This window comes from Pseudomyrmex gracilis, unplaced genomic scaffold, assembly GCF_002006095.1.
Source record: "Pseudomyrmex gracilis isolate BER0280 unplaced genomic scaffold, ASM200609v1 scaffold_14, whole genome shotgun sequence".
In the NCBI taxonomy this organism is placed as follows: Eukaryota; Metazoa; Arthropoda; class Insecta; order Hymenoptera; family Formicidae; genus Pseudomyrmex; species Pseudomyrmex gracilis.
The window spans coordinates 756,793-769,658 of record NW_018020598.1 but is presented as its reverse complement, the minus strand read 5'-3'; the positions used below and the strand labels follow the sequence as shown (position 1 = coordinate 769,658).

The following is a 12,866-nucleotide window of genomic DNA, read 5'->3' as shown; positions in this document are numbered from 1 at the left end:
AGAGAGAGAGAGAGAGAGAGAGAGAGAGAGAGAGAGAGAGAGAGAGAGAGAGAGAGCAAGTTGATTATTGTATTAATTTTTTATAGGCCAAATTCTATTAAAAGCTCCTCCTCGCGTGACATTTGTTCGCGTCTCGATGCGACTCTTGGCCTTTGTGTTCTTCTCGAAAATTCGCGATACAATAGCAGCTAAATTCTTGCGTTACAACTCGCGAGACTGCACATGTACATTAAATATTGCGCATTTCGAAAGGTATACATTCAGCGTAATATCGCGCGATAATTAGTGAATTAATCGAACTTCACAGTAGCCCTTATCACTGATTTACAACAATCTGGCGGCCACTATGGAGCGCGCATTACGAAACAAAGGACGCATCAATCGCTTCATGAATTTGCCCGTCGATCGACTCCATTGTGACAGATCAATCCCAACGAGCTTTCTCTGAAAGTAGCCGCGATAATCGGTCCATTACCAGATGAATTTATTGAACTGGGTTGGTGGAATCCACCTGGCTTTGCGATCACGAATGACATATTATATCGCGGTGGTAATCACCGGATTACGCGCGCGACGATCGTAACGACTACTGTGCCAGACATGTTCTCTCTCACTTTCTCTGTCTCCCTGTCTCTCTCTTTCGCAAAAATCAATAAAAATCCGATCCGTCGAACTATAATTGCGGTCGGCATTTATTGTCTGACGAGCGCGCGCGAACTATACCGAGCTATTTCGAGGTTACAATTGCAGCGAAGAACGAGCGGCTCTCTCGCTCGTTCTCAACTCCGATAACCCCGGAACGGTTAATACGCAGTGAGTGCATGGAAGCGTTACTCGCGGAAACTATCGACTTCTGGTTTCCTCTGACCGGTTTCCGTATCTCTCCGGCGCGCGGCGGCCGAGGATTACCTCTGACCGGAACAGACAAGATCCGAGTATTTTCGCAGCGGAAGAACTCACATGAGATTACCAACAGCATCCAGAAATTAACTTGGCAATCCGGCGATTAACGTTTGAGACGACTGATAAAATAACGTTTCGAAAACGTTTTATTTTGCCTACTCTGCGCGAGAACATTCAAAATTTAAATTCGAGAGAATTCTCTGCTTTTTTTCTCCTCTCTCTACATATAAATATAAACAATATTAGTACACACATTGTTTATCGTCGTTATTAAGCGAAGCTCGACTTTAAATAACAGCTTGATTTGCAGTGAAATTTTTTTGTTTGCGCTTTATCGCTTCTCTCTCCATGCAAAAATACAGAGTATCGTGTGACACGGGTTATCATCTGACACATCTGGCACGAGACGTATACGAGAGGTATAATAGTAAAATAGAGAGAAAGGAGAACGATCTTTATCATATAATGGAACAAGTATCGGAGCTCCTTCCGATAAGTATGTGCGAAGTTTGCCTTTATATATTCTCGTATTTTTTTATTTGTGCAGCGTGCGGATTACGATCTCCGCATCGATTCCACGTTATGAACCGCTGTACACGCAGTATCGTTTTTCAATGGAATGTTCCGATATCGCACATTTCTTGAAAATTGCGAAGTATATTTTTTGGGACCCGTCAGAATCGATAGACGATTACATGGCGTGCAGCGCGTGCGTTCGATCTTCATAAAAACATGGTTTTTTTTTGTTTCGAATATAGTTGCAGTTTTTTCTCTGCAAAAACTTTTTTTAGTTTATTACTTTTTTTTAGTTATTTTACAATTTCTAATTTAAAATTCGTGAATTAATGTTTAATTTCGTTTAATAATTAAAAAGTCTCTTGAGCTTTTCAAACGATGAAAATCGCGATGATAAATTGTTGTCAGCCACTGTTAATAAACATAGAGCGCGCGCACGTTCGCGATTATAAATTTTACTTTACAACACGGTCGATTGCTTTTAACCTAACCTTTCGAGGATAAAGGATTGCCTTCTCGGGTATGCAAAAAACGTGGCCGCCTAGAGGCATTATAGGCTGCTTCGTTTGCACGATGTGCTGCTACGTGCATGCAGATTTAAGAAACTCCGTCTTGCGCTCACTGAAAGACGATCCTGTCAGAGTGGATATGGCAGGATCTACGTCAGCCACGCGGGCACTATTAGTAACTTGATTTTTAATCTGTAAAGGAAAGCAAGAAGCTCGCGCGAGCGCACACGATTACTTCGGGAGAAAAAAATACGGGGGGAGAGAGAGAGAGAGAAATTACACGCCGTTCATCAGAGACGCATTTAATTCTCACGGAAACACTCTACTTAATGAATTGGTTTATATGGTTGGCTGGAATTCCGAAATTAAGAGACTGTACATGTAAATTCGTGATGCTTGCAAACATCATTTATAGTCCGAATTTATTAGATAAATCCGAAATCATCTTGTATGTCGCGGTGAACACGCACGAGTCCTGTTTCTGTTTGCAATCAATATTCCGATGTTGATAACAATTGTTCAATTTTTCGAAAAACAATATTTTGTTTTAAACAATTACAGAGACATAAAACGATATGCTGATTCGTTAATCTGAGGCCGTTGCTGAAGAAAGATCGATAGATTTGCGCGCACGCGGCGTTACCGCGAAATCTCAGTTAAAACTATATCGATTACTCAGCTTGACAAATTGTAGGCAATATGTTAACAATATGTTGGCAGTTATCAATGGCAGGCAACGCGGGACGCGTACAAGCAAACAAGATCTATTTTCGCTCGTAATTAAATAAGGGCATTATTACGTTTCAACGAGTACAGCCGATTAATCGGGTAATTAACAATCATCGGAGTGATTTACGTGGTGCGCGACTGGCTGTATCGTCTATGTTGTATTTAAGCGGCGGCGCGTCTGCTCGCAACCCGCTGGAGGGCGATCCCGTCAGCGGGAATTCTCCGGCATGTATATTAACTCCTGAGCGGGTCATTAATATCGTGATTTTTAATCAGCCCGGCGCAGAACGAAGCGAAGCTGCCCGTTTAAACTCCGAATGACTCCGAAGCGGAATGTCAATGAAAGGAGAAGAGAGTCGAAGAGAAATACAAAAAATTCGTTCGCGCTAAATTCGTCCGAGCGCTTATTTTGCAGACGAAACTTTTCCGCAGGCGGGTTATTTATTTTCACCGTTGCCATGCTGTGTCATGCTTTATAAACAGATTCACGTAGTTGCAATCGCCACTTTGCGCAAGATAAACGTACGAAAAAAATTCAATTTAGAGAGTCGTCCTCGTGCGCGCGAGCGCGCTTCGTTAAAAAGTTGAATTGTTGCATTCTCTCCACAGAGAATTAATTCAATAAAATGACTATTATTTTTCTTTCGTAAACACAAAAATATATTTCAAAAGTAATTTTAATTATGCGACAGAGAGGGAAGAAAAGAGAATTGTATGATAAACATCATAAATTTATATAAAATAATCACATGACTGCGACATAATATTTCATCATTAAAAACTCATTCAGTATGAACAAAACCGCAATAACGCACAAGTTGTTTAATGACTTATGCGATTTACATTTGCGCAAATTTGCTGTAATGTAGTTTTGCGCATTAAAAATATTGCTTTTTTGTTCTCCTCGCAAAATTAATATTTATTTTATTCAACAAAAGACTGAGTCTGCTCGTCAAAGAATCGAACGATCGATTAACGTCTGAAATAATGACGTGACTAATGCGCTTAACTATTATAATTGATGCTCGTCCACTGCGTGAGGTTCTAATTAAATTCTACGTCGCATCGGACGTGAGTTGGAAGAAAAGAGAAAGAGAGAGAGAGAGAAAAAAAAAACGAGGTGATAAGATCTCCCGAGTCAAGGAGCGACCGCACACACTCCGGTGCGTGTGGATCTCGGTGGCTCGGACCTTCTATTCTTCGTCGTTTCGTGGTATGACAGCTGACTTTGAAAAGCTGCACCCGTCCGACAGGGCTGTCGTCCGGATGACTTGTTACGGCTTGAACAACTAACAGGCGCGGACAAAAATACACGTCTACGCGCGGCCCGGGCTACTGCGTTCCTTTCCACGCTACCCGTGACCGACTTCCAACCGAATAAATTATCGTCCCTTATAATTTGCATTAGCCGATAAAATCATTAAGCGCTCCGCTCCCGTGCGCGCCCGTGGACAGACGCGGCGCGTTTCGCCTCTCGGCTGACAATGCGCGGCTTCCGAAAGGGGAATTCAGCGCACGGCTGCGCGCTCAGTGAAATTTTACCAGGCGCTTTGTCATCGCGTACTCGCAGAATGATTAAATATTAAAATGTCACAAACTATACAGAATGTCATATTATTCCGATAAAACGAGTTTAAATTCGAGGATAAAAGAGAGCGACGTATTTAATATTAGCCGATTTATGTGCTTGTTTTATCTTTTGTTCGCTTATGTAAAAGTATAAAATTGATTATCTCTTTATGACGTTTCGAATGTCGAATCCCGTGTATATCTCGTTGATATTCCGTTAGAATTAATTAAAGCAAGCAGTATATGCGTACAAATAATACATACGCACAGAGCTACGTATTATATGTGATACGTACTGCGTTTTTTAATCCGTTAATTTAAACGCAGTATAAGAGATTTCAGAAATTCTCAGAATATCTAATTTAATAACATCAATGTGTAAATACACCGGTTATAAGATCTCAACGGCGTGTCTCTCATTTGACAATTGAATGAAAAAGTGCTCAGCGACTTTAAAAACTGACGTAGTATCAATATTTGGACACATCCTTTTACTTTTTACATCACGCTGCTGAAGTGTTGAAGCCAACTTTTATTTCTCTTTGTAGAAAGGAAGGCGAGAGAGCGGCTGCTGCCGCTCGAAAGTAATGCTCGCGGAAAAGAAAAATCTCACGCTCGAAAATAAGTAGCGAGTAGCCCCCGAGGAGGAGAAGGAAGATTCGAACCACCTGGCCAGTGCGTTTCAATTTGCTCTCCTCTGCACCAAGGGCACGCGAATAATAATAATTCACAGGGTTGCCCGCGCGAGCGTGCGTCGGAACCGAAAATAACTTAGAAACACATGAACCATGCCTCTTCGTCGGCTTTACGTATATAATATCGACCTGACGGGGGCCGCGAGTTTATGCCCCGTTTAAACTTTATGCTCGATTAAAGTCGCGCGCATTTACTTCCAAACTGCGGACCGGATAACGTTTAAATCTGCCGAGAATGGTGAACTTTATACGAGGTCTCTCTCGCAATACTTAAAGTATCGTATATGTAACAAATGTTCAAATATTTCTCATATTATTGACAAACAATTGAAAATAACATTTCAAGAATAATGCGAGAAATCGCGAAACGATTCGACTATGTTTTTTTTCGTAAAAATGCTTCAAATTCGCAATCGATATTAAATTTTGTTTTAAAATTTGCATTTTAAATTAAAGTTTGTATATTCCACCTCAGTTAAGTGTCGTGTGCAGTGTGTAAATTTTAAGTACATCTTATACATAATATTTTTTGTTTGTACAGTAGTTTGTATAGTAGTCCTTTGGATATCTCTCGGTTAATAATTTTTTTCTTTACGAGCGAGTTGTTTCTCAGACGCTCGCCGGCTTATTGAGGCTTTCCGCGGCATAATCGAACTTCTCAATGCATCTCTAAGCATTGTAAATCTCTTAATACCGATATCGGCATCCAATTTATATCTCATCTTCGGCAGCCACGAAAATACCACGCGCGAATGGGGAGACGGTAATTCGTGTTTACATAGCATACAGCGACGCGGGGGTATTGCAGAATCCCTTCGTCTCGGTTAAGCCGTATTCTTATATAGGAACGTAATAATCGCGTGCTCAATATAGTGGAACGTGGTTTTCGGCTGATCTCAAGGCAGTAGATGGAATCACGCGCGAAACACTTCGATTCGTTATAAGAGGGAAGCAAAACTGAGAGAGATATATATATATATATAAATATATAAGTGACTATTATTTCGCAATACAAGTTGCTGTTGCAACATGTAACACCCGTTTTGCAAATATCGCGGGGGATAATACGTATTTGTCCTGCCGAGCGAGGAAAACGATTTCCTCGAAAAAGTGAATACTTTTTAATCAGCATCGACGATTTTCGCGAACGAACGCGAGCGACCAACCATTCAATAACGAGATATATACTTCCGGTCCCGGGATCGGCAGTAGTCGCTAAACTCCCGTTGAAAATTGGAAAGTTTTAATCTCTCGAACACAATGTCGATCCCGTGAGCGAAATTACTCGGCTTACGGCCGTTTGTTCTCGAGCATTCTCGCAAATTGTGGGTTTCTTGCGATACGATGGCCGGGTAAAGATTTGCATGCGCATATATTCGGCCGCGATTTCGAGACACGTCTCGATGATGCTGCTCCCCCCTGCCGTCCGGAGTTTCGTTCTTTCATTTTTCTCGTCTACCCGATCTCCGAGCCCTCTCTCACCCGCGCTCGTCGGTTCGATTCTTCCGCGCCGGCTGGGAAGTTCTCGAGTGCCGCTGTTTATAAATACTGACTCTGGCCGGCCATCTTTCGCGAATTGCACGTGGCTCCTCCTCGTGCGTCCCTATCCATGAACAACCGGCTCGTTGAACTCCTGAGAGGGCGGCTCTCGAGGCTGCGAGAGGTCGATCACCATCGATTATCATGGCATGAGAGTCTCCATCTACACACACGCGAGATCCATCGGGTGTCCTGGGAATTTCCCGTCCGTCAGGATGTTTTTTCGCGTTTACACGTGCGCGAATTAGAGCTTGCAAAGAGATACATCGTATAAATTCTAATTATCGAAATTGAACAGTCTACAGTTTGAAAGACTTGATTGTTTCTTTTGTTTTTTAATGCGAGAAATGCGCGCTTGCGGAAAACTCGTCACTCTCGTAATATCGCAACTCGATGGGGCAGTAAATACCGAATGAGTGACTTAACGACGTGGACGGTCTAAATCGCGAAAATAGTCGTTCGTTCACTCCGAGAATTAGAATGGCGCTTATCAATGGCGTCGCAACGACGGGCGGCGGCGACGGCGGCGTGTGACAACGATTATGTCGACCGCGGGGATTATTTATCGTCGCACGTTCTGACACGCCGCCGGTCGTGCAAATGAGGAGGACCGAAGCGCAATTTCGGCGTGCCTGTCCGCCTCGGTCGCGCTCACTTCGTCGTGTGTATCATTAATTAAAGCTTCAAAGTCGTGTTCGCGTCGGCGAGTACCGCGGATAGCACGGAGAGATCAAGAGGGGCGGCCGAGCCGCGCGGTACGTTATTAACGTGACATAATGCCATAACCGTGCGCGAGACTCGGTCGTGCTTATCCCCCGACTTGAGGGGGACGACGCGGCGCGTCACCTCCGAGGATATCGCGGAATAGAGAAAAGGAGACGCAACGGGATGTGGAGATTGCTATATTTAAAGTGCCGCCCTCGACTCTATCCCAGGCGACTGTGTGTGTGTGTGTGGACTTGAAAAGCCGCGCGCGCGCCTTTTGCACGTGCGTGCGATTCGCAGAAACCATAAAATCAGCACTTAACGAGGCCAAGGAGATTCTTCCTCTGGCCGTTTAAGCGGGAAAAAGCGGGAGCCGATGGAGCGCGCTCGTTATTTCCGACAACGTGCCTTCGAACTCCGGAGGCGTCCAACGGAGACATTTTTTGCGCGCCAACGCAAAGTTACGGTACGACGCGCGCGTGCGCTTTCTTTACAGGGAGAGGAAAAATATGCGACTTATGCAATTTATTATCCGATTTAAAAAAAAAGAAGAGCGTAAGAGTGCATAAATCATTAATAAGATTTAGTATCTCTCAATGCAGCTTTCAGATCTACTTTTTTGATGAATTGCATGCTTTAGACGAACGTTGTGCGAGAGACTTTTAAGAACGAGGTCGTGCAAAGTCGTATAAACATAAGTACGGACTAAAAGTCTTACTAGACCTTTCATCTCATGTCATTATATTATATTATCTACGTTTCTCTCCCCAATAGCACGCAAATGCATAAATGCAATTTGCTCGGCGAGCTTATCGCGCCGGCGATTGCCGCGGGTTTCACTTTGCAAATTCCATTCGCAATGCATTTTTCTTCGAGATTAGCTCTCTCGTAACTCAAGCTGATTCTGATAAAAAAAAAAAAAAAAAAGAAGACAAATGAATTTCAATTTAAATGTGGAACCGCACAAAAGTGACGGTCTCGCGCTCTGTACTACGTGAGAACAAACTGTTTAATATCTAGGAGCGCTGATTTTCGACGGGCGATAAGCCCGCGAAACAGATTTCTCTTTGTAATGCAAATCTCTCCGGGCGACTAAGGCAACGAGAACCCCACTCGCACGAAAACGCGGCTATAAAAGCGGTATATCACTGTCTCACCGGCATTGACCCAGTTCGCGCTGTTAAATTATTACGGTGTACCGGGGACCGGTAATGGCATGTCCCTGGGGTTGCCACCAAAACCATATCAAACTCACCATACGGGTCAATATTATCGCATGCCGAGACAAGAACATTCGAACGTGCGGCTTCTATATATATCTATACGTGTGATTTGTGCGTGCAATACCTACACGTAGATATGCGAGGTAAACCGCAGAGGAATCGATGGCAACGCGACAATCCTCTGGATTTATATATAGCGCGAAAAACAATTTTGCACGATTGAAAGGTTACTTCGGCTATTTTCCCGTCAAATAATATATAATATTCTCTTGTTAGCCGTGATTTACTGCTCGTGAAAAATACGCGGGTGTCGTGATCACGTGAAACTTTTCGAAATATTTATAAATACGTACATGTACATGTAATATTATTGATGCGAGGTGACAAGAGAATTTTCGGACCTCTGTAGGCGCAATGCGGTTGCATTCCCTTCATTCTATACGTCACACATAATAACGATCTTATCAAAGTCCGCAGCACGCACCGTGTGCACGGATCAAGTGCAAACAGTGCAGCAGGTATCGGATTCCCACGTGCCACGGCGTAAATGCGACTACACGGGAACGGACGTGCGGTGGCACTCGCCGTTGTGCAACGGTTGTTGTATATGTTTTTAACGGACACCATAAAACCAACGCGTCACGGTTGATACGGGCGCGCGATACGCCAACCGCGAATTTCTGGACGCGAACGAGAAAAGGGGATCTGGACAAAAAAAAAATGCTAGGGAAAAGGCAGAGGAAACAGGCAGCGATAAAACTCGCAACGAACGAGGAAAAGGTCGAGTGGGGAGGGAGGTAGCTCTACTTTTTTCGCGCTAGCGAAGCAGATTTTATGGAATTATTACGGCTAATGGACTGCCCGCTGGCTCTGTTACCATAATTACGCGACCGATGATAAAAAGCGGACGCGTAAACGGTGGTTTTTTTTTGTCGCGTTTGTGGATTTAACGCGTACATTTCTGGACAAAACTTCATTAATAGAAGCCCAAGGAGTGTGCTGTTATCGATCCATTTAAAAGAGAATTTACTTTTATGTGATTTTATCGCGTTTTTTTTTCTTTTTTTTTTTTTTTAAATAGTAGTAAAAATTATATTATAGCGACAAAGTAACGGAGCAAGATATTTCCAACTAATTCACCGTTCCTGTCTGTACCATCGAAATGGAGCAATATATTATTTCGTGACTTTATCTTTTGACCGTAAATTTAAATTGCAATAAAATTCCGCGAAAAAATGTTTAAATAATTATGAAGACTGTGAAACGTAAGTTCTTGTACAGAAAAATGGAAAGAAAGACAAAAAAAAAATGGAATATATAACGGAAGTTACACATATACATAGCATTTTTTTTAATTAATATAAATATAAAGCGCACGGTTCTCTCGGCAGAAACTCTGTTAAATATTGCAATCCGCTTGTCTTGCGGCGCGATAGAACTCGAGGAATTTTAGCAACGCTGATGTTTTGCGGTAGAATTATTAAAACGCGAATGGGAGATGTAATCGAAAAATTTCCAAGGTCTGCGCCGAGGAAATGTTGCGGCGAAATCGATGCTGCGTGCCAGTGACGTCCATTAGAATAGCGTACGGCGCGAATGCAATTTGCCTAAAGGAAAAGGGCATAAAAAGCGATGATAAAACATGTCCTCGTAACTTCCAGTTGCCGAGAGACATCAGGTTCCACGGCTGCGCCAACGATGTTCTATGGGATTTCTCCCCCTTCCCACCCCCCCGTTCGGTCGATGAGGCATTAAACCGACAATAATTACCCGCAGGTTCGCGGTGTACCATCGTAATGTCTTTATGGCGCTTCCTCGCGGCTAATTAATATCAATCCGATATTGTGGGTTTATCGCGTACACCCGTGGTGTAAAACCTTTAATCGACTTTACCCCCGCGCTGCATCCCCACACGCGCGTTCGACTGACAATCGCTGAATATGAAGTTCTTTTAAAAGCAAACGAACACGTACAAAAGATCGGAAACGGAAGACCAATCGCCGCGATATACCGTACAGCAGTTTTTTGCACTGCCAATAATAATGTAAAGAATATATTAGACTACAGTTACGTCCTTTTTAAAATGTTATACTTCGATAAAATTCACTTTTAATACATTTTCTCGTAATAACCCAAGAGATTATCCCTTCGCGTTATAAAAATGTACTACACGCTGAAGAGGGTTCGAGACGGATTACCTTTCTACGTTCTTTCTTGATCTTTCATGCCGGCGGAGCGGCTACGTGTGCGCATGTATTATTAATTCGTTACATTCGTGAACATTCGTTACCAAGGCGGATTCGAGGCGGTGGTATAACAGTCGCGTCACGCGCGCGAGCGCGGGAAAAAGGTTTTATCCATCGTTGAACACGTAAGTGCCCCCGGACCCATCGCGATTAATTCCCAGCAGTATCTTAAAGCGACGAGGGAGGCGGAAGCGGTTTCGCGAGGGTATAAGAAAAAAAAAAAAACTGATGGGCAAGAGACCAGCCTTGCGGGCGGGCAAGGTAATATCGAATCGAGCATAGACACGCGAGGTCGGGCTGGTATTAAGATTATGAATCCATTAGCAAAGAACGGCTAGATGAGGCCGAAATATTTCTTAATGTTTCTAAATGGGACGCTCCTACTTTTCTTGCTGCATTGGCGTTGTAGACAATTGCAACTTGTTGTGAGAAAGGAAGAAAGAGAGAGAAAAAGAGAGTGAATTTATTTGTTACGTAGTATCTAATATTTTTGGTCACTCGCGCTAAAATCAAGAGACATCTGTAAATGACCTGCTATCTAACCAAACTTAATTGCATTAGCAAATTCTTTGTGAATTACTTCTGCGTCGATTTTTTTATTTTAGTCGCTTCTACATTAAATAATTTATTTAGATAAGGATTTTTACGACCGCAGAGATAAATCGCTGCGATTATTTCGCGCGTGTCATGAAAGTATTCCGATTTTTATTATTTGTTCGATAAGATTACGAACTCGTACATGTAAAACAAAATCCGCGAATCAGCTCTTTTACGATCGATTTGTCGCAGGCATTTTTGAAGTTTTTGCTGTCAACCGACGGTTTTTTTTTTTTTTTACTCGCAATTATATCAGCCAACAACGGTTTTTGTAAGGAGCATCGACTCAATTAAAGCGATCGTTTTACTCGCGCGCGAGAGAGAGTTACGCGACGAACGCGATAAACGCCGAGTAATAAAGCTGGCCACATTATGTTAATTAAAACGTTGATATTTATTGAAGACATTCCCGGCTCGTTAACGCGGTTGCGCGATTTCTCGGAGAAAAACACAACAACGTCGCGTTGCCCTTCCGTCGTCTGCGTCCCGACGCGTGCAGACGACGACTCGTTTACTTTAATTACACGAGGTAGCAAACAAATGATCCGTCGCGCGCAAAGGACCGGAATTAATAGAGTGACGGGTTTCGCGTGAACACGCGCGCGCGCGCGTAAAATGAAAACCTCCACTAGTCTTGCACGTGCGCGTAATTCGCCGAGGAAGGGGACTTGGAAAATTGTATTATCCATAAATACTTTGCGTTACGCTTTAAAAAGCCAAATTTTCCTGTTGCGTGCCGCGAAATTTATTTTCGGGACCGCGTGCGCGACGATAAAATGTGTACCTGTTACTCGATGACGCGTGTACAAGAGGGGATCGCACACTCTCGGTGCTCGCGCGAGCGTGTGTGTGTGTGTGTGCACGCGTATGTACGCGCGCATAAACTCATAAATCGCGAAATCCGTTTTAAAACTTTCGAAACGGTGGAGGTTGAAATTAAAAGCGATAACAACGATGCGGCACCTAGGATTTGTCCGGGCAATAAAATAAAAAAACATCACGCGCCATTTTATATGTATTTATAATACACATACGTATTATATATGTATAAATGCGCACATACATTTTTTTTTTCCTATAATTCAATTTACGCGACATGCGTTATATGATGCGGCGTGTGGGATTAAACCGCAATTTCAATAATGGCGGCCTGAGCGAAATTCATATCAACCGGAGAGCTGCTGCGCCGGAGTACGTTACATAACAGAACCGCATGAAACTTGGTTGCCAAGAACAATGCGCCGCTGCTTATTGCATTAGGTTAATAACTGTTCGATATTTCTGTCAGTTATTATCTTCCCTTAATGACCGTATATGTAATTTAGCGTGTACGCGTTCTCCGAAATAAATGCAGTGTGCAAACTGTGCAAACACACTCGTGTTTAAACATAGCGACGTGGTTCGATGCGAAAAAATAATATCGCGCGCACAGACATTTGACCGGCTAAAATAACGCAATTTTCTAACCGAGATGTGTCGATAATGATTATTTACGATAATAATATCGAATTGAACGCGCAAAGCTTTTTCCAAGATTTGTCGATAAACACGATCTATCCGACCGCAACGCGTGCCATGGTTGGAATAGCAATTAGACGAGAGCTGATGACAAGATATCGCGTGACAGAACCAACG

At 43.0% G+C, this 12,866-nt stretch overlaps 1 protein-coding gene across 2 annotated transcripts in view; it reads left to right on the top strand.

The window, feature by feature from the left end:
- The window catches only part of LOC109863908 (protein slit), a 317,334-nt gene that overhangs the window by 257,735 nt on the left and 46,733 nt on the right, over nucleotides 1–12,866 (top strand). The window lies entirely within an intron of this gene.